The following is a 24,770-nucleotide window of genomic DNA, read 5'->3' on the forward strand; positions in this document are numbered from 1 at the left end:
AATACATGGGGTATAATTCTTTCTCTACATTTTCCACTCACAGGAACACTTATTTGCAAATTTCTTTTTTTAAACACACCTATGTCAAATGTATGAGGAACCTGATAATGACACTAATRTTAACAAAAAAAAGAGGAAATTTGATAGCAGAAAATATGCACGTAACAATCTCTGATGTACTTTACACAAAATGGATAGTATCAGCCAAAGATAATCCCTGTCACAGAACAGACAGCATTTCTCGTTCAAATATAGAACTCAGCTAAATATAGCCTTCTTTATTATAAACTTTATTCTTCTGGGATTAAATTATTTAGCTCCTTATGAGGCTCCTAGTCAAAAGGAAAAAGTGCCATTCAGGGCCGATCAACTTGATGAGGACATGTTTTGCTGTTTTCACAGTTTCCAACTTAGCAGCATAATGAGACAACAAATTTTGYTTCCATTCACCAAAGGAGAAGAAAAAAGAGAGAGAGGGAAGCAGTCAGTGAGCAATCTTTTCAAGAGCCAGTCCTACTGCCCTGGGCTTAGTGCCACTGGGACCCCTGGCCTCAACTGTGCCAGCAAGTCCTCACGATCCAGGGCACGAGGTGCCTACATGGAAGAAACCTGTGGATGTACCAAGGGGGAAAAAAATCCCATGGGTAAGGGGGTGGGGGGGGAAATAATCTTTTTAGATCCAAATTCCAGTAATAAAATTATTATCTGAGGGTGCGGGAGACAGGGATTCAAATCACTGTGTGACCTGAGGAAGGATTTAGGKTTTTTTTCCCATTAAAAATGGATTCTAACTATGAAAATTTTTGAGAGTGTCTTTCTTTTTCTGTTCATGTGAAACTTTTGCACTAGAAATATGGGTTGAATGAGGAAACATGACTTGAGATTTATACTGCCGATACTCTGGAAACCTGGGTCAGAGATCTTGTGATCCCATTCCAGTATCTCCTGTTTGTCACACGAAGCAGAGCACTTTCCACAGCAAAGGCTATGGAAGCCTTGCTTGCCAGCCTCGATGTGTGCTCTCTGGAATGCCAAACGACACATTTTAAGTTCATGTACTGAATGAAGATTTGAATTTGAAGAATATTATCCTAACCAGTAAGGCATATGCCTCCTCTGATTTGTGAATTGATCCAAATCTCCTTCATAAACATATTCACTTTAATTTTTTTTTTTATAAAGGCTTGAATGTAACATTTTTTGAACATTTTATTCATTTTTTATGTGAGACAATATTTGCCAAAATTGTTTCACATTGAAGAATCTCTGCCATTTGAAATTGCTTTTCTTTTTTTTTTTTTTTTTTTTTTTTTTTTTTCTTCGAAGATTTTCTTCCAAAAAATCTCTGGAAAATAATTCCCCTGGTGGCACAGCACTCCTTCCCATGCTATCAGAGAGCATCGCAGCCTCCTCACTGCCAGGGCTCCTTGCTCACTGTGCCTTCTGAGGGAAGAGGGGCAGATTTATTCCATATTAGCCAAAGAGAGTGACCAGAGGACTGAGCACAGCACAACAGTCATTTTCCATCTGCACAAGCCCCTAAAGTGAGAGGTGTGAGCACACTGGAATTTTCTAACCCTACAGGGCAGAAGTGTGAAGGGAGAGACTCAGCCAGGCAGCAGCACAAGCTGCCAAGTGTTCAGCCAGGAATAGGAATAGGGGAGGAATCTCTGGCCCGATAGTGCTAATTTTCCCAGAGCTACAGCTTGCTGACAGCACTGCCAGTCATTCCTTCTTTATTAATACATTGCATTTCCATATGTATATTTTTCCCCCCCCTTTTTTTTTTCTGGGGGATTTAAATAATTATAAACAAATCTTAGGGTTTTGGAGAGCTTCTCCTGTTGAGACAAGCAAAATGCAAGAGACATGGCCTGCCTGATGTTACAGTGCTGCTCTAGTTAACTCTAATATGAATCGAGAACATTGTTTTTGAGGCAACTTGTTCAAGGATGGGGAAATGTGGGACATGTTAGATGGCAAGGTACAAACGAGTGAGCAAATCAGTGTGACAAGCGTCTTTGTAGAGTTTCTTCCCTGTATTTTGTGGAAGTGCAGGATGTCTGAGACCATTGGAGGCTCCAAGAATTTTGCTTAAAACAAAACAAAGGCCCCTGTTTCTTTTCAGCTTGAAACCACCTGATCCTCATCTAAACCTGGAAGGCTGACACACGCTTTGTTCTCTGCTTCAATCAATTAAGTGTAAGCACACAGCTTTTTTGAATCTGCTTGCTTGCTTGCTTATGACACCAGAAGGATGTTCCAAACTGGTGGTCACTGAATTCTTTTGCTTAAATCAAAACATTCTGTGGAAATCTAAATTTAACCATCTTTGCTTTCCCCAAGACTGATAATAACCAGACTCATAAACTAAAGAGGTACAATATCTCTTTCCAATATAGTGCAAAGAAAGACAGAACCTCATCATATATTTAGGCTAGCTGATAGAGGCCAAATTCAGCCCTTGGTTGCATTCTTTGGGATCATATTGAACTCAATGAGAACCACCTGCACACAGAATTTGACCCCAAAATGAAAGCCTGGCCACAGATTTGATTTGAATTACTCAACTTACATTTGAGGAATGCTCTCTTTCTTGGTAATAATTTTGTAGTAGTTTTAATACTACTAATAAATTTTGGACATTTCTCTATGGAATATATAAGATGGGAGATGATAAATAAATAAATAATRCCCTAATACTACTCATTGCATCATTTCCCTGGGGATCATTATTATTTTTATCCTCTGAAGCCCAAAACATACTTCATTCAGAAAGTAGTGACAACAAGCTGTGCTCTTCGGTGTTTTAAAATTGGCCATTTTCCTTCAGGGTAAGATAGATGTCATACTGTCATATTTATGCCTTTTTGTATGAGATTGGAGGGGTTTTGGTGTCAGATGGTCCCAAATTTGCTAGAGCAGGAGTATACAAATGGGTTGAGGTTTATGAGGAAGCAACACACTCTGTCTGCTCTCTAGCATCTCTGGTTTAAGCAAATCTGTGCACCCAGCACACATTGCAGCTCACTTGCTTTTAATGTCTTCTTAAAACTCAAAACATGAGCGTTAAGGAACATGTTTTCTAGTTTGTTTACAAGATCAAGATATGAAAAGCTATAAAAATCACTCAATGATAATAGTCTCAATAAAAGTAAACAAGCATATTTTTAACTGGCTTAAGCATAAGGTACTTCCATTTACTCTGCTGCAAGTAAAAGATGACTCAAAATTTTGATCTAGTACTCCTTAAGTTCTCCTTATCAATTAATTACAGTAATAACTAAAGATAAGGATTCCGTTATTTAAAGTACACCTGCCTATGTGCCTGTTAATGAAGCAACATGACTTCCAAGGTCAGAAAATCTCCGATTCATATTCCTTCTAATTAACAGTTCAGCAGTAGCAGCAGTATCTAGTTGTTAGCAGCTAAAAGAAGTACTCTTGAAATATTTCAAATACTCTCACGTACTTAAAAGTGAAACACTTGTTTAATAAAAGTGTAATCCTGAAAGTTCGAGTGATTAAAACATGTGCACTGATCTTTTGAAATACAGGTTCTTTCTCCTTCTCTTTCTTTGTCTCCTTTGTACCCAGCAAAACATGAGTGAATAGTACAGGCACCTTAAAGATGTGTACTTAAAATGGAGTGACTGGATGCCAATGGTATTTTCAAACACATGAGAGACATTGACTTYAAATCAAGGACTGAAACCACTAGAACATGTTCTTAGGCCTAATTCGCTTCCCTCCTTCCCTTCTGCTCCTTCCACTCCAAGAACTCCCCCTTAYGCCGCCCCCCAAAAATAAGAAATGTTTGATTAAATAGAAGAGCTCTCTTGGTTTTTGAACAGCTACCCTTTCAGGGTCAGATCAGATGCTTTTCCTTGCAGTGAATAGTACCTTCCTCCACAAGAGTCCTTAAGATTGCAGTAATGCTGATGGCAGGGCAAGGTGTTCCTTCTACGTTACAGCATTCTGGCCATTGAAACACATACTTGCTATAAGGTCATCCATACAAGATGTTTCTATTATGTATTGCAAGCATACATTTATCAGAGGTAGCGTGGACATCAAAAGCAGTGTAGCTGCTGTAACAAGGCCATAGTATGAGCTGTATGATCCTTCACAGGTGTGAACAGTCAAACTTTGGAGAAGCTTGTATCCCAAAATAGTACTAGTCCCAAACGGAGGTCACCTTKGTACCAGAAGCAATAACTAGAGTAGTCCAAGTTTCAGTCATGTCAGTACATTGCTAATCCTACCTTGTTTTGGTGCCCACATGATATCCATCAAAACCRAAAGCTGCAGTGTGAGCTGTCTTCAGAGAACTTGATTTGGTTTTATCACCAAATTTGCAGTGATCCTGTGGTCTGAAAAACTTCAGCAGGTTATCAGGCAGCATGATGAGAGAACCCGGAGCACATCCTTGCTTTGGGGAATGTGGCTGCCTGAGTTCAGGGCCAACTTAGAGATGGTCCAGCCATCAGGAGCCTTAGCAGGCCCTGCTCCTTCTTCATTTGGGAGTAGTTTTAGTTCCATCCTGAGCTGCTCTCAAGCTGTGATTGCATCTGTTCTCCTATGTCAAGAGTTCTCACCTTGATCCTTGCCCACTGACTTGACTTTTGTGACTTGGCCTCCCATCTGCTTCACCACTGTGGATCTGTGCTATGATTAGTGGATACTTGTCTGTTCCTGGCACSATTCGCAGACATGCCAGGCCCTGCTTGGGTGCTATGGGTGCTCTTTGGGACCACCAGGTCACTGCCTTGCCTGTCTTGCTGTGACCTGCTGCTCCCCGGTTATCTTCCCTTTGGTGCACTCTGCTTTTGCTGCTCCCTTGCACGTGGGATTGGACACATGACACCCAGTGTTAGACTTTAGCAGGAGAGACATCTGTATCTGATCTGGAAGTTTGTACTGTACCAACAAAGAGAGAGAAATAAGTGATGTGGTTCATCTGATCTATCTTACACAGTCATTTTAGAGGAATTATTTATGCTTCCTAGACCTAGGTGCCTAGTTTTCTCTCTTGACAAAAACAGGAGTCTAGAAAAAGTGCATCAAATATTAGCTTGCACGTTGTAACTTTTTAAATTTGTACAGATGAGCCCCGTCACTTATGTCTGGACCTTTTTAATCAACTGTTTGTCAGATTGTTCCTGTTTCCTATATTCTACTTTAATTGCTTAGGTTATTATCCATTCCTTATTAAGATAAAAGTTATCTTTTACCATATGACTCTCTAATGTACAGCATAATATAACATCTCCCARTCTGAGTACTGAGATGTTGCTGTAAAACAAATATTAGTAATTATAGTTCATTTTTTAATAATTATAGTTCAGCTTTACACCAGAAAAATCTACTAGCTGTCTGTGGCTAATATTATGCTAAGGGAAACTCCAAATCTCAGAGGAGAACAACAGATTAGCGAAAATCAGGGGTAAGATCTCTTCTACTAAAAAGTTACCAATCACTCTACTCCAGTTTGAGCTAATGAAACATTTTGTGTACTTCTATTAATTTTCTCAGGCTGACTTCTAGATATTGCATGAAGATACGGAAGAGTTTGGTTACTGAACCAAAAAATCAGTGCTACAATCAGTTCCAGTTATAGTCATTAACTTTCTTACCAATCTCACTTCATTTTCCACTGCCTGTTTGGGTTCCAGCTAAACTCTCTTAACACAAGATGATATCAAAGTGAAACTTGCAGGATATCTACCATCGGGCAGTCTATGAGTTGACAGTAATATTTACTGCAGATAGTCTAATTTTTAAATCTGAAGGTGGTGTTTTCAGTCCACATTTGGTCAATAGATCATGTCCTTCATGGTTATTACATTCAGTTACCTGCTGGTTGCCTGCTTGAGGTATTCTTTAAAAAACATGGCTGAGAATTTTCAAAAATCAGAATAGAAAGTTTAATTCATACCAAATACCAGGTTGATTGTGGAAATTTCTGAAAGTGTAAGATATCGGAACTGAAGGAAACTTCTAAAAACCTTGACCATCACTACTTACTGAGCTTTGTTTGATTTTAAGCCCTTGCTCTGGGAACTCATAGGTTTCCATTCCAAACAGTCTTTTCTTTGTTTTCATTCTCTGGAATGTGAATGTGAATGTGAATCTTAAAAACCTTAGTTCACTACAAATGTGTTAGAAAGTCAGATATGGGGTGGGGGGTGCTTGTGATTTATTTCTTTGTTTGCTGATCAGTCAGCATTTGGACAGATTTTTTTTTCTGAAGCTGCAGTGTGCAATTTAATAAATTAATCTAAACTAACAAGGAAAATAATTGGCAGAAGTGCCTGGTTCTTGTTGGCCTGAGGGCTGGGAGCACATGAATGCTCTCAAATCTACATCTCCCACATGGCATCCCACTGCTGTGCCCACTTGAGTCAAAGGACAAGAAGCAAGTGCTCCTTTGAAGTAATACATTAAACAAGAGATAAGGAATAGTAAACTTAACCGAAGCCTAACCGATGGCAAACAATTATGTCTCCTCATGCACAATAAGCAATTGCCGAAACTGTCTTTCAACCTGTTTAATGTAATCATGACAGCAATGGACCAAGCCCAGTCTCCTTTTCACTCTTCCCTGCTCCGCGTTATTCTGTTGTTCGTTTCCTTCAGCAGATCTTCCCTATAAAACAGGGCGATAAGCCTTTGCAATCCCATCCACATTTCGGGAGAAGCAGTGAGCAAGGTAATGACAGGTTTCGTCACCCTGGTGGCAGCTGTAAACAGCTCCCCGGGCTTCCTGTTCCTGAGTGATATTGCAGGGGCTTCCTGCAATTACACAATATATTGTCATGCCGATTAGCTGCGGGTCACTGCGTGGGGATGGGAAACTTCAGAGGCTTCTGCTGAACCTGTCAGGTTGGCAGATCTCACATAATGCTGGCATCCCCTCCAGCAYGCCTTTCTCTAATCCACATGTCTTACTGCAGGGGATGTAAAGTGAGTCGTATCCTTCCTCTAAGGAATTGCCCCAAATGCTTCTCAGGGGAGGTGCATGCAAGGCCTGTGGTTCCTTCAGCGGAGATGGAGACTGCAGACTTCCCTGAAAGCAAGCCGAGAGAAACTGCAGGCTTTGGAAAGTGCTCCCTTTAATCCTGATTTTTGGAAAGATGGCAGAATTTAAGATCTTCATGAGCCTTTTCAGTCTGYTTGTGCATATCTAACTTTGCAAATCTAATTAACATTTCTGGGAACAAAAAGTGGAGCAACGGTGAACATGTGGCTTTTTCATTAGCATGCCTAGGACAGATCTGAGCTGGATGGAAGAAAAGGGCTCTGGAGTTGACATTCACCTGGTTTTGTTATGTATCTGCAGCCACAGGAAATATTCAATAAACCTGTGAGCTGAAGAGGAGATGTCAGAAACGGCCTGAAAGTTATCTAATTAGATAAGGATTGGGGTTAACATAAGCAAGGAAGTAACTCGTTATGGGCTGGCTGTGATTTAGAAAATCTCACACATCCCAGACRAAGAACAATGTATTTAGAGTACAACCAAAAAAACCACATATACTCAAAAGAGCAAGCACAAGTTTTTAATAAGGAAATAATTACTTTTTTTAATGACAAAGCTTTGGAAATAATCAAATCAGTTTTGATGCCAGTCATGTCATGAGGTTGATCACAACGTACTGTGCTGTGCCATGATAACTCYGGGTTCACTCCACTTCTGTTTATTTTTAAGATTTGGATAGGTGCTGAAGGATTGAGCTTGTCAGATCGGAATCTGTCAAGCTACACTTCCTCACATRCATGASAGTGTTCCCAGGATATATAAAAGCTCTCTATCTCTCTTTCKTTTTCTTTTTCTCCTCCATATATGTATAATTGATTAAATTGTGTTAAATATGACTGATTCCAATGGACACCAATCACCTTTCAAGATGTTCCTTGAAAAAGCTCTCAAAAACCTGTTTTTCCTCTTTTAGTAGTATCGTCTTTGACTTCAGTTACACTTTCCTTAACTCTGCAATAAACAACATCAGCAAATTAAACAACTTGTGCCTGTTTTTGCAGGGATCCTATGGGTTAAAGTTCTGACAGTTTTCTGAACATGCAAGGTACTTCTAAAAGGGCAGCAGAAAATTGACAGCTCACTTGCAACCCCTTTGATGTAAATCTCCTGCTGAAGATAGTAGCTCTGGGGCAGGCACAAACAAAAATCCATTGCTTCCTAGACTGCGGTGCTAACATGGTAGAAGGAAGCACMTACTGTACTAATCCCTGTTTCAGCTTGGCCATTTACTGCCATTAATATTAAAAACTCCTTTGTGGGTAGAGTGAGTGAGTAAACTTGTGGGAAATGCTGCTAAGAATGATCTGTACTCCCCATTCAACAGATGTTCATCCCTCCTTTCTTGTCTGCATTATTGAAGTCTTCTCCTTGCACCCATATGGAGAAGAGCACAGGTCAGACTTCCACTGAGCTGACTCCTTTATTAATCATTCATTTTTAATTCTGTGAGAAAGTTGATTGGCTTCTGCTGGAACAAGAAAGCTATTTTTTTGAGCAGATTCTACAAGGCAGCATTTTCGGAGGCTGAAATGAGCCTGAAATCAAGCAAAACACCGTCCTCCTYCATGAGCATCGTATCTGCACCTTATGCCGAGCAGCTAGAGTAGCCGATGATGCAGCTTGTGTCTTGGCATGAGCTTTTTGTATGTAGAACTTTTTAACTTCTGTCATGATACAGGACTGTGTTCTAACAAGCTGGTTGAAGCTTATGCTTCAGCTTGTCACAGTATGTTTATTTAAAGGCTTAACAGTTTGCCATGGTTTCACTTGATGTTATTGTTAATAGGAAGTGTTTTGTTTTTACTCTTTTTCCTTCCTGACTTAGGCATTTTCTTGCATCATGGCCATCCCCAGACATCTAAATGTGCCTTCGTGCCACCTCTTTCTACATGCTCTGCTGTCACATCTGGGTGGCTAAATGACCAAGGCAATGAGGAGAAGAGCTAAAGTCAAGGGATAACTTCATATCYCAAAGCCAAACTGATCGCAGCCTGACTCAAAGTAAAGATGGAAAGAAGGAAAGCATATAAGTGAGTCCAGGATGCTTGTATTAATTTGTAGTGAAAATTTAACATATCCAAATGTGCCCCTTCATCCCATGTGCCATATAATGCCCTAAATGCCATGTAATATAAGTCTGGTGAAAAATCYCTTTGGAAATATTCCAGGGAAGTTTGCTTTCACCTGTCTGTTATAACAATGCATTGTGATAATAATGCTAAAATGAAACTTATTTTTAAAGGTTGTTTGTAAAAGTAGTCATAGATTAAAATGACATGAAGTGTATGTCTTTATGTCCTCAGTCTTTCTCTGAGRAAAAAGAAAATCATTAACCAAAATCTACTAGAGAGCAGGAAATGACATTGCCCTCATAGGCCATTTAGTAGGTAAATGCAACCTAGTTGCATTTGATACAACTAAATTCAAAAACAAGCACAGTAGCTGCAGAGGGCTGATGAATATATCTAAACTGCTGCTCTCTAAACAGTCAAATAGCTAAATATCACTTAAGTGGCTTGGCTTAAATTACCTTGGAACAAGTTACTGTGAAGGGGAAATGAAAGCCTATAAATGAGCCTGAGACACTTGTATTCATTTGTGGAGAAGTGAGGGAAACAATTAAGATAAACCAGAAAATGGCAGGCGTGTTGAGCCATATGGCCCTTTCCTGTTCCTAACACTTCTTTTGTTTAACTTCTCCAAAGCAATTTTGTCACTATTATTACTGTGGTTGTTTCAGTTTTAAACATGTTTTCCTAGCATTCAATCTCTTCCCCAGCTGCCCCTCTCTTAAGAAAAAAGAAAAAAAAAAAAAAAAAAGAGAGAGAGAGAGAGAAGAAAAGAAAAACCAATTAAAAATAAATGCTGGAAAAGTCTTTAAGATGCTCTTTGGCTCACGTTGCCTTTAAAACTTTGCACTGTATGCTAGTTTCTTTTGTATTTGCTGTCTGCCTGCTTTGCCCAGCTGTTGGGCACTCCTATGCTCTGCCATAGCAAAGCAGATGCAGACTACAGATCACATGGGCTGCTCCAGTTGAATGAAAGCAGCTTTGGTCATTAATCCCATCTATAGGTTCTTTGAATTTTTTTTTAACAAGTTATTTTCTTCTTCTTCATTTTAACCTTTAATCGTGGTTTACAAAATATATAAGAAATTAGGCTAAAAAAAGTACGAGACGGARATCAAGCAGGCTGCTGTGAGCTTTGAAGCATAAAAATAAAAGAAAAAAAAGGAAGCTTTTATTGTTTATTGTCAGGAAATGGCAAATACCTCGCCGGGTTTAACAGTTCTGTTGGCAGCTAGATAGGGAAGCGGTGTCTTTGGCTGTACCCAAACTCTTGCTTTCTCGCCCTTTGTCTTCCCCTGTAAAACACTGGCAAAAAAAATTCACCTGTCCCATCGCAAAGTTAAACTCCTGGCCGTAGGGCGGTTGCATGGGAACTCGGGTTTATTAATGAATACAACATAGCCTCTTTGATTTGAATGCTTTCAGAGTGCTGAAAAGATTCAAAAGGCATCGCTTCCTGCACCAGCGGCGTGCCTTTATACATCTCAGTGGTTCACCCCTACCCAGCTGCTATATCTCATTAACAAGCATTTGGCCATCGCGGCAAACTCGGGAGTGTTGACACTTGAAAGGGCCGGGCAGGCGCTGGCAGGCTATCAGCTATGGCAACAGGAAACTGCCCCGGGACAACACTGGGAAAACAGCAGCTGCAAAAGCCAAGGGCGAGAAGAGCAATGGAGGCAGCTAGGTGATTCCAGGCTGCGCTCTCTTCCATATGGGCTGTACGTGCAGAGGAGGCAGGCCGAGGGGAGAGGAAAAGTAAAAAAAAAAAAAAAGAAAAGGGAAGAGAAGGGAAGGAAAGCTCTAATAAGGTGGCTGAGATAGACCTGGTGTACGGGAGGGTGTTAAATAGTTTTTTTGTTACATTTTAATGGCTTCCTAAAAGTCTATTTTCATGCAAATAAAAGGCTGCCTGTCTAACAAGTGCACAAAAGCCAGGCCTGTGGGTAAGTGGGGCTCCCCCAGCTCTCTCTGCTCTGAGGCAGGCAGCTCTGCACCTAACATGGGGTGTCCAGCTCCCATGACTTCCTATGTGGTGTCCCATGCTGCTAGTGCTTCAATCTCCACCCCCAAATAAGTCTTATTTCATATATATATAATTTTTTTTTTTTTCCCCTTCCCACCCCACCACAGACCCAGACAAAACTGGAGCTTCTTGTTGCAAAGAAAGTCAGCTCTACCTTGGGCCAGCTCTGCAACATGGTCGCTGAAATTGCTCTTGAGGCTGAGCAAAAAGGCACTCATGCTATAGTTTTCCATCTATAATAAGTACACCAATGCCTGCTACCCACGGAGAAATCCCCATTTGAGGCATTTTTAATTTTACTCTGGGACAAACCTAATGGGCCACCCTGAGCAGATGGTGTTTGCTACCTCCTGTAAGCAAGAACAGAGCAGAGGGGCTCAGGAGGGAGAGGGGTGTCAGGCTTGCAGAAACCCGTGGGATGAATGTCTTTAGCACTGTAAATTGGGATGGAAAAAGCTCCTTGGCGACCAACTACAAGGTGATGAGGCAGGAAAGAAATGAAATTTAAAGCCTTGAATCTCCGTCTTTCACTTAAGCCACCGTTACCTAGTGCATATATTCTACTGTCATTTCACACGTGCAAAACAAAAGTAAGCTCTGGTTTTAAAGCTTATCCTACATATTACTTTATCCTTACACTGATGTTTCTGAGGATCAGCTGTGAACAGGCACCACTGGGTGACTAAAAGTGCAGGATACTCTTTCTGCAAATATATTCAGGAAATTTTCTAATAACAACCGTCAGTTTTATACAGCAATGAAGAAGACAATGCAAACAGAAAGCAAACAGACATAGGTTTAAGACTCATCACCCTTTCCTTTTCAGGAATCTGGAAAAACAAAAAAAAAGACCTTTAAAATAATTTTAAGATTTTGACAAGCATCAGACATTATTTTTCCAGAGGTTCAAATGCAGCACTAACTGTTGCCATGTTTCTTCACTGGGCTCCTTTAGGAGCTGTGAGAGCAGCTGTGAGAGGCTTTCAGGCGGATGTTTAGATAAACCAAGTTTGCATTTTACATTTACAGGTAGAGCTTGTATACACTATCACTCTTACAGAAAACGGAAAGTATTTTCTCAAGCCTCAYGCGCGTCAAGCTCAGCGCGGTTTATACTAAAAGTGGATTTTACAGCCTGTTGTGTACACTTGGTGCTTCCTGCACCGAGGAACCACAGAACAGAAATACTGCGCCCGGTGAAGCTCCCCTTGCGCACAAGTCGGCTCCATGCTGTCCCTGACGGTTTCCAGGACTCCCTTCCAGCTTTCTAATATGTGGCTACCGAGTGGCTCAGGTGGAGATTCAGGAGGTGGCCAGCTTCCCAAAGGGGACACAGGAGCAATGGCATTGCTGTCCTTCGAGGTCCCTGTGGTAGATCATTTTTGCAGGGGTGGGGAAATATCTATGTCTGGGTGCCGGCCAGGTTTCCGTCTGGAGGAATACACTCTGCTTAAGCTTTTCTTTCCTGTCCTTATGCTGGTTTGTAATCTTACTCTTCCTGATGGCTGCTTTCCACGCAACACATGGCTGAGCACTTGGCTGCAGGAGGTGGATCYGCAGAGTGGGGACGGTGCCGGTATCCCAAGAGAAGCACAGGGAAAGCAGAGCAGGACTCCAGGGAATCCACATTAGTAAAAGGGTTAACTCACCCTTTATACTACTATATTTTGGAATGAGTTGATTCCATTCATGCTCAGACACAGTCCCCGCTTACCTGTATTGCTCAAGGAAGGGGTGCAGGATTCACTCCGTGACTTGCAAAATGATATCTAGAATATGCAGGAATTAGTGGTGATTTACTTGTCACGAATGTCACCCAGGCAGGGAATCGGAGGCCTCATGAGAAGGCAACGAGAGACTGTGGATATTTAGTGTTACTTCCTCTTGGTGCTGACAGTAAAACATTAACTGTTATCAGAGGTACTCCTCACTATCATGAAGAAGAAAAACAACTTCCAAGCAAAATGGGCTTACAGAAATAAAAGAATAAGTTCTAAGTCCATACTAAGAAGTATATGTTGTTAATTTTGAGAAGCATCAGAGTATGCAGCAGAATATAGCCTTGCTCCAGAAAGGCAGAAAAGACTTGTGTGCCAGTTGTGGCAGATCTGGCTTAATCTTCAGGCAGCACCATTTTCAATTTGTATGCACATAGTCAGCTAGATGAGAAGCAATTGCTAGGAAAACAAACTATGATCTAATAGCTGGTTTACTGTCTGTGGTAGAATAAGGTGATGCTTGAAAATGACACAGAAAAAATCAGCAGGGATCTGTATTTAGAATCTTTTAATGAAGTCAATGGCTTGCTAAGTCAAATATCTGCTTCTTTAAAAAAAGATGTGATCTGCTCACAGATACATATTTTGTATGCTTTTAAGACCAAATCTATCCTTTTAATATGTGATATACTTCAAGATATTCAAGAATCTGTGAGCATTCTTATCAGGTTCTCTCTTTTTTACTTCTTTAGATTTGAAGAAAACACATCTGTCTTTGTATATTTTAAATTAAAAAAWAATATTACTGTCATGTTATATCTTTCATCCTTATACTAAAAAAAAAGGAAATGTTGGGGAGCTATGAGGGGTTTTGTCTGTTTGTTTGTTTGCTTTACTTAGGAGGGCCAAGAGGAGATTTTAAAAAGTAATTAATTTCTATATGTGATATTTAATTTCCATTACTTCAATATTACCAGACTCTCAGCAACACTGATTAAACAAAACAAACAAGTGTCCCCACCAAATGAAACTTAGAAACTTTCATTTATGGACTTAAAGCTTTAAATATGAAGATTTGCCACTTCTCTCTGTTTCTTAAACCTCAGGTAAGATGAGGCTATAATAAAAATGTAAAYATTTTCTTAATTACAAGAATATGAGTATTTTTGATGAAATTCTTCCCTCACAAATGTCTTTTAAAAGAAGCAAGAGTTAATACAGTAACTTGGTGAAATAGAATCCTTTTTTTTTATGGGAACATCTAAGATTATTTTGGGGAAACAAAACAGCTAGGCCCTGACTCACAAAGCAACACAATAATTTCCATAATTTCAAGCTCAGAAACAGTTCCATCAAAATTAATTAGTTATAGACATATTCAGTTGAAAGTTTTCCCGGTGTTTTGCTTCAAGAATCGATGGTTGAGTTGAAATTGAGAGAAGTGCCATAAAATGGTTTTCTGCAGCTTGATCAGGTTCAGTGGAGATCGTAAAGGACTGTAAAAGCCTGGATTCATTCAGCCTTGTGCCTTTCCAAAGCTCCCGTGAATGTTTTGTATCATTGCTGTCAGATGTGATTTTCTCTGCTGCTGCAGATGTGCACAACAGATTTACTGTTACAAGTAATACACAGTAAATTCCTGACATAAAGGCATTTAGGGCCTCTGCCAGATGTCTCATTTTAATAATACATTTGTATATCCTGGTGCTAGAGGGACAATTAAGCCGTGAACCATAAAGATAACATCAGCGGAGGACAGGTATTACCACGTTATTGTTGTAGGCAGTCTACGGTGCTCAATAAAATGAATGAATTCAGTTTTGGTCCTGTGTTGTTACAACAGGATTACTATCATTTAGGTCTCATGCAGCAAGCAGCGGAGAGGCTCATGTCTCTATCATAGCAGTCCGCTTGGGAAGAAGGTAGCCTGGCTGCCCCGTCCCTTGCTGGAAGTGCCGAGGAAGAAGGATCTCCCTCAGCTTCGGGATGTGTTAGGCAAGTGCAGGTAGATTTTAATACTCAACGTTTTTAGCTGTGTTTTCCTCAGCCAGAGTTTTTCAGCTGTTTTCTTTTGGGTGAAACAAAAAGAAGAAATATTTCTAGTGCTAAGGCTGTCTGGGAGCTCTTCTGAATAAATGCCTCCATGCTAAAAAGAAGGTGAGAAAGGGAGGGAGAGTGCAGGACTAAATTGTGCTTTTATTCAAAATTAGTGGGATCATGCAGACACTGCTAAAAGAAAAAAAAAGTCCCTGGTATTTACTGTGGTGTTAGACCAGTCAAGACCTGATATTTTTCAAAAATTCAGTGTTGTCTGAATTGAGTGAGAAAATCTGTTATTAGTACTCACTGCTCTTGTGTTTATCCTTATGGCACCTTCCCAGAGATGCTAAGATTTTATGCTTAGATGTTAATATTAAGAGCTGCTTGGGCTGTAACTCTCTGAACAGACAAGAAATGAAGAGATCCTGAGGGGAATCTTCCATAAAAAAATATCCTGTCCCTAAATATAATGCTCCATTCTGACCTTAGATAGTCTAGTCTTGATCTAAAGTAATGTTATAACGTCTCCAAGTTAATTGCTATACTGAATTCCACAGCCTGCTTTTAGATAAAATAGATATTCCAGAAAGACATTCAGTTTTGATTTAAAGGCTTTGAGACATGAGTGATCCACCATCTCCCTGATAGTTTGTGTCAATGGTTAATCACTGCCATGATGAATGAATGAATGATTGAATGAATGAATAAATAAATAAACACATTTTGAAATTTGAAAATGACTGTTTTTGACTTTTAGCCTTTACTTGTTATAATGAACCAAACGGGCCTTGTAAGAGCCTAGAGAATGGTTATCGAAAGGTGGTAGGATGCAGTGAGCCCCCCAGACAGTTGTTTCCAGTTGTAGCGGTGGTCTGAAATAGCCAATAACTAAATGTGATGCAGCCTCTGCTTTGATTTTCTGTGTTCAGGGTCTTTCTCCGGTGGTGTCTACAGCTGGGTCTTTCCTCTTTGGCTGCTTCTCTGTCTGGCTGTTGGAAGCGTCTATAGGAGAAGTGGGCCTGATCACATGGAAGCATTGGAGGTGACTGTGTTCTCTCCTTGCTTTCAGAAGACATGTGTGGAGATGAGGGCCGAGCCTGGGCATCTCCCCAAAATCCCTCCATACTCCCCAACTGTGGCTGTGGCTGCCCTCACTTTGGACACACTTCTTTTACTACCAAAGAGACAGAACAGAGATATATAAAAAGCATGAAAAAGAGATTTGTTTCTGAGGCTGCTAGTTTGAGAACCCCTTCTTTTGCAGTGGTACTGTAATAAAATCTAGTATGCATTAAAGATTTCCCCCATAGTGTCTCCCCAAATTCTGGCCTGAAGCAAGCATGCATGACTACAATCAGTCTGGGTCATGTGCTATAGTAAATTCAATTTACAAGTGTCCCTCTTCAAACTACCCCTCCTTTCCTAGTAAAAATGAGACAGCATGTAGACAGACAGCTTTAAGAATTATCCCCTGGGCCCTGTTAAAGAAACCAATTCACAGATACTCATGTGTTAACCACATGTGTGTCACTTTGCCAATAAGTACTTAGACGCTGATGGTGATGGGGTAATGAAAATAGCTGAAAGCTGGAAGGCCACTCAAAAATGGGCAAGCTKTTTGAAAAAATAATTAATCAATTAACAAGCCATTGGACTACCAACAAGAATAACAGAATAAGAAGAAAAACAACTAACACTCTCATCGTTGTTAGCAATTCTTAGCTTTCTCCAGGCACATCCTCTTTTCCTCCCCGCCTTCCATTTTTCCTTACAAATAGTAGATGCTCAGTGCCAAATTGTTTCCCTGACTTTAGCAGTCCAGAATGTCTCCTGACATAAATCAACCTGTTCTTGAGATGTCTCCCTTCATCGGGGCCTGGCAAATTAACAATGAAAAGAGAAGAGACAATGGTGCAGTCAGAGAATGCTCCAAAAAGCACATTAGTTGAGAGCTAATAGCTGATTAGCAACATCTTCCCATCACATAGAGATGCATTTTCCTTAGTGATGAAAGTCAGGTCTCCCAGACTTCAAGTCAATGTCTGGTCTTCTTGATCAGCTCCAGGGTAAGTTTATGTTGCACTTAGTGTGGGGCTTGCAGTTTGGGTAGGCATACGTGCAAGTTATCTTTCAATGACCGATGTAACCATATAGCTGAGGCAAAACCCAAAAACATGCCCCAACCAAGTCCTCAGCTGCTGCTAGGGCCCAGGCAAGCCTGTGACACACATGAGGCTCTAAGAGAGATTGTAGCAGAGCACAGACTTCACAGTTGCCCTCTGCCAGCATGTCCACATTACCTTTGGATATAACACAACTAGCATCATCCTCCTTGCTGCTGCAGGGTGTGTTGATGTTTTGTCTCTCTTTAAAAGGAAGYGGGTGTTAGTATGGAATTGCCAGCATGACTTCCCCAAGTCATGAGAGTGACATCTGTGCAATTTATTACTGGCAACTACAGCTTCCAAACTGCTTCAAAATCTGCCAAGAGGTTCTGTGAGCTGCTTGGTCTGCTTTTATGTAAAACCTTTTAATTTTTTTTCTTAAAAATCATAAAACTTATAAGACAAGAATACRTGCAACTAGTCAACTACAGGAACATTTAGGGTCACATAAATATATATAAGAACTTTTATAAATAACAACTTCTGAATTTTTAATTTCATTTTGGCTAATAATTCTTTACAGAATTAAGTTTGTGGCTATTTCACAAATACCTTCCTCTAAAAGATGCTACTTGCAAACAATGTTCTTTTAAAACAGCTATGGCTTGGCACTTTTGATTTTTTTAATTACATTTTCTTTGCTTCAATAATCTGAATATTTTACATAATATATTTTATTTATGCCTTTTTTTACAAATTCTTTGTTGGTAGAAGAGTGTTTTAATGGTTTTTAAGTTCTTTTGATTAAAAGTAGCAAGATTAAATCAAATGAAATATATAAAAGTATATTTTAACCTTCATTGAGCAGGAAGTTTAGATGTATATCTGGCTATATCAGGAAAAAAAATAGAAAGTAATTACACAAGACATATAAATATCTTTCCTTTTCCTAGAGGAACCCATACCAATACCTGCCAGAAAACAATTTCCATAGACAGTGGCTACGCTGCAGCATTAATGTTCCTATGCTTCATGATACATATTTTTTAATTTTTTTTCCAAAAGTTTTGATTGTCAGAGTAAGGTGATTAAAGAACCTCAGCTTTCATGAAAAAAACTTAAAACTGGCTCCCACCTGACATCTTGTACAAACGTGGCAACTAAGTCTCTTTGACATTTGTGGCAACCTGCACCATAACATGAACCTTGCAGAAGATGAAACAGCCCCTTCTTGATGCTTATGCCCTCATTTATTCCAGAGGCAATCTCCCAGTGTAGACTATATTGTTAAAAAGTGAGGCACGATCCCCTCAAGCACAAGGTCTTTAGCACACTGTGTAATTGTCATTTCATTCTCCATTTCTGTTTTGAGCTATCCCAAATATCTTCTGTACGACAAAGCTTAGGAGTGGTTTAAGGATAGGTTATTTCAGCGATCATCCCCAAAAGGCAGCATGGATTGGGCTGCACTAGCCTGGCCTTATTCTATCCTCAGCAATCCTTCAGCAGTGCCCTGGCAGCCTTTGTATCCTCAGACACCCTTGCAGGCCTTCATGGCACATCCTAAACAAGGCATTGCACAACCTCAGCCCACTCTGGCAGCTGTGACACAGCCCTCAAGCTATTTCAGAAACTTTGAACAGGGAAAAAAAAACATACAATAAATAGTAATTACATCTCAGAGGGCACAGAAGACAACTCTGAACCAACTGCTACGTAGTGTGGATATGGCCAGTCTGCTCGAAATGTCCTGTGAACCAGTCTACCCCACCTAGCTTTGGGATCAGTCCCAGTCTCTAAATAGCATCGCACACTTTGGAAAAAGAAGTTTCTGTGTTTCTATGCAAATCTAATTAGTACATTATTTGTCTTTGGGCCATTTTTCCCCAGCAGTGAAGGCAGATCTCCATTTACCAGCTCATTAATGAATTGTGTGATAATCGGAGCTAAGTTGGTTTTAACTATAAATCCCTGAGGATTAGAATATCTAACTATTTTAATGCTATTGGGGACCACTGAAAATCCCACTGACTAAGTAATGCCTGATATGTTTGTTCAGTTAATCCTAGCAGCTCAGGCTTGCTCCAATGGTTTTATACCCCAATGCCTGAACTTTTCAACATAAAACTCTAACAATTTGGAAATGAATCTTTAAAGATTGCTTTAAAATAGAATGAATGTGTTGCTTACCTATAATACAGGTCTTGCTCCCTACAGTCAATCTCTGTCGGTGATCAAAGACCACGCATGAACAGTGTCTGTGGTTAAAGGACATAAGGGCCAATCTGCATCTCCATTTTTTTCCTCCACGTATTGTATATAGTTCTAAATTATGGTTATTTTTTGACCCCGTGAGAAAGCAGAGAATTTTTCTCCTTTTGGRTTTATCCCTTTAACCTTTGCCTTCTCTTCTTCAGGAGCCAATGCTCTTTGTATGTAGTCTAAACCCTAGTTCTCACGGGCAGAGAAGATTCAAAGTTTATGGAACATWTCTCTGTGCACTGAAAGATAGAGCTGTACTTGACTGATGCTGCACAGCAAGTGTTTCTGTCTGAGCTTAGCTTCAAACTATGAAGGATTCTACTAGAATTGCTGGGATTATGCCTATGCTTAAAGCTAGACATCTGCCTATACACTTAGCTGAACTGGCTGGTCTCAGACCCCTTATTACATCCACATTGCTCAGTTAAGGTAGTCCCAAGGGTCATTCTCATAGGGGGACTGAAAAACAAAAGGAACAAAGCCCATTTACCTACAAGGCAGCTCTTCCTCTAAGGCCAGTCTACACTCTAGAGAGTGTTTTCATACAGGCTGCCTTGTTTCAGCGGCCAGCTCAGGTTAGGCACAGTCCCATGACAGAGGCTGAGACAGGAGCCCCTTGTTTACAGGGCCATCTGGAATCTCTCCATGTCCCAGATTAAATGCACCTAGAGGCCCTTCCTGGACTAATGACCTTTAGCAGGTTACTCAGGAAAAGACYGGGACATAAATATGGGCAATGTTCTGGCTAGGCCCCCGGAAATGAGGTCTCCTATAGCACTAACATGCTTCTATAGACATGAGCTAAACATGAGGACAACGCTTTTTTCTTCTTCCAGCTCAGGTGGTGGGATCAGACTCCAGCTGTTGCAGCTGTCATTAGAAAGTATCTATACACACAGTTAGTAAATGAATATAAGCACTCTAATCTACATGTGACAAAATCAGTGGAAAATAAACATGAATCTCTAAAGAGATCCCCTCTCTATCATCTCCGTTGTCGTGCTGTGCCTGGGGACTCCTTCTCGTCTGCTGCTTTGGGGCCATCTACCTTGACACACACATACACACCATCAATATTCATTAGTTGGCCTTTCTGTCTTGTTCCTCACAGACACGTTTTCCTAACAGCTCTACTGTCCAACCTTGAGTATGTTGGAAGCTGCAAAATTGATGGGTGTCTGGCCAGGGGAGCCGTCTCCAAGAAAGTTAGAGTTAGACATGGTGGTGGTATCAGCTTTCAAGGTTGGAGAGGAATAAAATTCCCATCACAGTATGAGCTTCTCCCACACTGCATCTCTCAAGAACCTTACCCATTCAAATAGGTGTGCTGAGTACAGGTGACTTCCCTGAAAGGACGGTGGCCTGTGCTGTCAAGTGATAGGGGGCAGCTTGCCTGAAGAACAAGGGTTTTGACAACCAGGAGCAGGCTCTGAGCCTGTGAGTCCCATTGAACTGGACACTGCTATATCCATGCAAAAGAGAGGCCAGCATTTCTTTCCAGCACCACTAAATTCAAAGAATTCAGTGTCTGACAGCATGAATCCCTGGGATGTGAGTGGTGCTAGTGGCCTGCAATAGGTCATTCCCAGATCTAAAAAGTCCACAGGAGGATGCAGGAAGATGTGGAAGAGGTAGGGACACATGAGAAACCATTTGTGCTCACAGGTTTTGAAAAAGCACTCTGAAAACAAAGTAGTATAAAAGGGCAACTGGCCATCAAGGGCCAAACAGACCTGTGCTGGGCAACACTGTCCATCAGCTGATGGCCACACAGGTCCTCATTATTACCAGCAGCTGCATTAATGACCCTACGATAATTTGTGCAAAAGAAATGGTCACCAGAGCAAAGAAGAGGTCCACAGTCTCTGAACTACAGGCTGCTTACAGATGCTGAGTAGAATAAAACTTAACAGTGAATAAAATAACTAGAAGGAAATAGTTAACATGAACCACCAATCCAAAGTATTCCAGCTAGCCATTTCTCTACTTTTTCCATCCTCAGAGTAATGAAATAAGGCAATGTTTTTCATTGACAGCTGCAAGGAAAACAAAAGGCCGGAGCAGAGTGGGCTCCGGGCCCTCCTTCTCTCCTTCCCAGAGGGAGGGCTGGTGTGGGGGGAGTTCGCAGCGGGGGCCACCTCTGGAGCTTGGAGAGCAATTGTGTGCTCCGGGAGAGACAACAGGAAGCAAGGAACGACCGTCTCCCTGGCCGGCGCAAACACATACAGACTTAACCTACAGCTGAACTTTTGCCCTTGAGTGACCAGTGCCATTAGGATGCGGGTCAAAAGGTTGCAGGGTGACAGAAAATGGGACTTTATTGAATGAAAGAGAAAATGAAAAAATTCCTTTGTTTGCTTAACTCCGTGTGGATTGTGTAGCCACTGTGATCCCATAATGGAGTCCAGAGTGAAAAAGTAACTTGATTTATCACATGCAGAGGAAAAAGGGGGAAGGGAAGGGAGAGATTTTCCTAATGGAATAACTAAATAAAAAAAATAAAAGTAAAGAATAAAATATCCAAATCCCGAAACATTAAAATAAGTGTGATTTTAATCARTAAAAGCCATTTTATATAAGTGACTCTGAAAAGGAACTTTTGTTGTTTAGAAATAAACATTAAGGAGAGAATATTCTTCTTGTTTGAGTAAAGAAAACTATGCAAGTTTATGAGCATCTGGCTTAATAATATTTTGGTCTGGGACATGTTTGGTTTCCAAAATCATAGCTAAATATACATAATGCATTTGCATTAATATGCAATATGCAAATGTAAAAAAAAATCAGCATGTAGATGAGAAACACCTCTGGAAGTATAGAGAGGAAAGTACAACTGGTAGGATGCTGGCTAAAATTGGAGATGCTGAGCGAGTTCAGCTAAATGCAACCTGAAATCTCAGTRCATTTGGCAAATCTATTTTTTTTTCTTTGTTAGCAAAATATGGTCTATCAGTAAAGATATACATGGCTAAAATTAGTGTTTTTTTTTGTTTTTGTAGAAAGTCATATACTGAATTAGATCCACAGAATTATAAGGGCTAAAGCACTAATTCTGAGCTGTTGCATGACTGAAATGACAGAGGAAAATGGAGCTAAAGCACAAGAATTCCTCCAAAGTCCAAACCTATGCCAGAAAGTCAGTCATTTTCTAGGTATGTAGATATTCACAGAAATGTCTAAATAAAAGATTCAAGATAGACTTCAGTGCTTTATGAGTTGGCTTGCAGAGCACCAAACAGATTTTGCCACTTCTGCTCATATAAAAGTGCTCTAAGGGTGATGAGCAATTCCATATCCCAAGCATGCTCTCGTGCATAAATGTAATTTGAAGGGCAGGAGGCTGAAAGGCTGTTCAGTCTCAATGGTGTTTCAGAAGAGGCTTCTAGTTTGGCCTCCTATTCCATGCCATTGCATTCCCACAGCCTTTAAAACATCCTCTCCTTCTAGCCCTCTGCTTTTACTGGTCTGTCCACCCACAATCCACATATATGCCCTCAACAGGTACACTATGCCATTACAAAAAGATATGGTCGGGAGGCACCTTTGGAGATCATCTAGAACACATTGCACAGGATTGCATCCAGGCAGGTTTTGAATATCTCCAGAGAAGGAGACTCCACAGCCTCCCTGGGCAGCCTCTTCCAGTGCTCTGTCATCCTCACAGGAAAGATGTTTTTCCTCAAATTCAGGGGGAACTTTCAGTGTGTGGCTGTTGCCTCTTGCCCTATTGCTGGCCACCAATGAAGAAAAGTCTATCTCCATCCTCTTTACACCCTCCCTTAAGGTATTAAGATATACATGTTTATAAGATCCCTTCTCCTCTCCAGKCAAAACTGGCCCAACTCTCTCAGTCTCTTCTCATAGGAGAGTTGCTCTAGTCTAAACTGTTGCTCTTTGCAGTCTTTCACTGTACTCTTTCTCCAGTAGTAGCTTAATGTCCTTCTTGTACTGGGAAGCCCAGAAGTGCACCCACTATTCCAGGTACAGCCTCACCAGAGCTGAGGAGAGGGGCAAGATCCCCTCCCTTGACCTGCTGGCAACATCCTCCTGATGCAGCCAGTATCTCATTGGTCTTCTTGGCTATCAGGACACTGCTGGCTCATGGATAACTTGGTGTCACCCAGGACTCCCAGGTCCCTCTCCGTGGAGCTTCTCTCCAGCAGGTCAGCCCCTAATCTGTACTGGTGCATGGGGTTATTCCTCCCTAACATCCTCAACGTCTTCCACAGCTTTTTCTTTTTAATCACTGAGACCAAATAAGACATTCGGCAAGCTTGAGAGAGGGGATCACATTCAAATCACGTCTTGGAGGCTGCTTGTTTATTATGTCTATGTCTTGATAATTCTTTGTGAATTATATCATAAGTGCAGGTCTATTTTCCTCATTCGTATGGCTACAATTCTTATCCAGATTAATTTTCTATGTTGCAACTATGCATCTAAGTTATATGCTGTGTTGTAGTTTTGGCCAAGGCAGCTGTGCTCTCCTCATATCTATTCACTCTGCTGCTGCTAAGATCGGTACCCTCATCTATTGCCTTGAGTTTGTTGTGTTTCTGTTTGTCTCTTTGCACTGTCTGCTCCTTCTCTACCACAATAAATGCACTGCTCATCCCTATTCATGCTTAAATTATACTCTAATCAGAACTAAAAGGCTGACTGCTACCTCCATTTGGACTGTGATGTCACTTTCCATCATCTCCTTTTCAATTTTCTGATACATGTTTCCATCTTTTTTTTTTTTTTTTTTTTTTTTTTTTTTTTTTTTCTCCATTCAGGTTCAAGAGGAAGTCCCCATAAANTTTTTTTTTTTTTTTTTTTTTTTGCTATTGTTTTCTCTCCATTCAGGTTCAAGAGGAAGTCCCCATAAACATGTGTGCAAACCTGCTTCCTCACCTGACCTCTAAAGGACCATTTTGCTAGCTGGTGTTATTACAGAGTTTCCTTCAACTCTCCCATCAAGCTGTCTGATTCCATCTAGTGTAAGCACTCAGGCTCCTGAAACCTTCCTTTTTGTTCTCATTAGTACAATGCCTAAAGCAATGGGATCCTCATTCCTGACTAAAGTTTCCCGTTTGCTTGGGTAATACAAATAGTAATTATTAGCAATAACCTTCTTGGTCACACAAAGCTAAATTGAGAATAACTTTGTTAACTCTAAGAAGAAACTACCTGTGTTTATATGGCTGTTATGGAGAAGAAAATCTTTTCCTTACTTCAAGTTTTCTATTCACCTCAAAGTCTCAATAAAAACTATATATATTTGCCCTCTGCTCACTAAGATTGTAGGAAATGTAACGTTAAGAAAAGAACAATGCATAACAAAGTGTATTTTGCATGTGATATTATGAATGAACTTTGAGCCTGCAAATTAAATGCTTTTGAAATTGCTTGAAATGCTATTTAAAAATAAACTTGTTTCTACATGAAATCTTTAAGTCACTTTAAGTATCTCATTCTTTCTGTTTTCCCAAATATAGTTTGACACATCATAGGTTACTGGCTTGC

Source organism: Nothoprocta perdicaria, unplaced genomic scaffold, assembly GCF_003342845.1.
Source record: "Nothoprocta perdicaria isolate Ctin4 unplaced genomic scaffold, notPer1 scaffold_37, whole genome shotgun sequence".
NCBI classification, from domain to species: domain Eukaryota; kingdom Metazoa; phylum Chordata; class Aves; order Tinamiformes; family Tinamidae; genus Nothoprocta; species Nothoprocta perdicaria.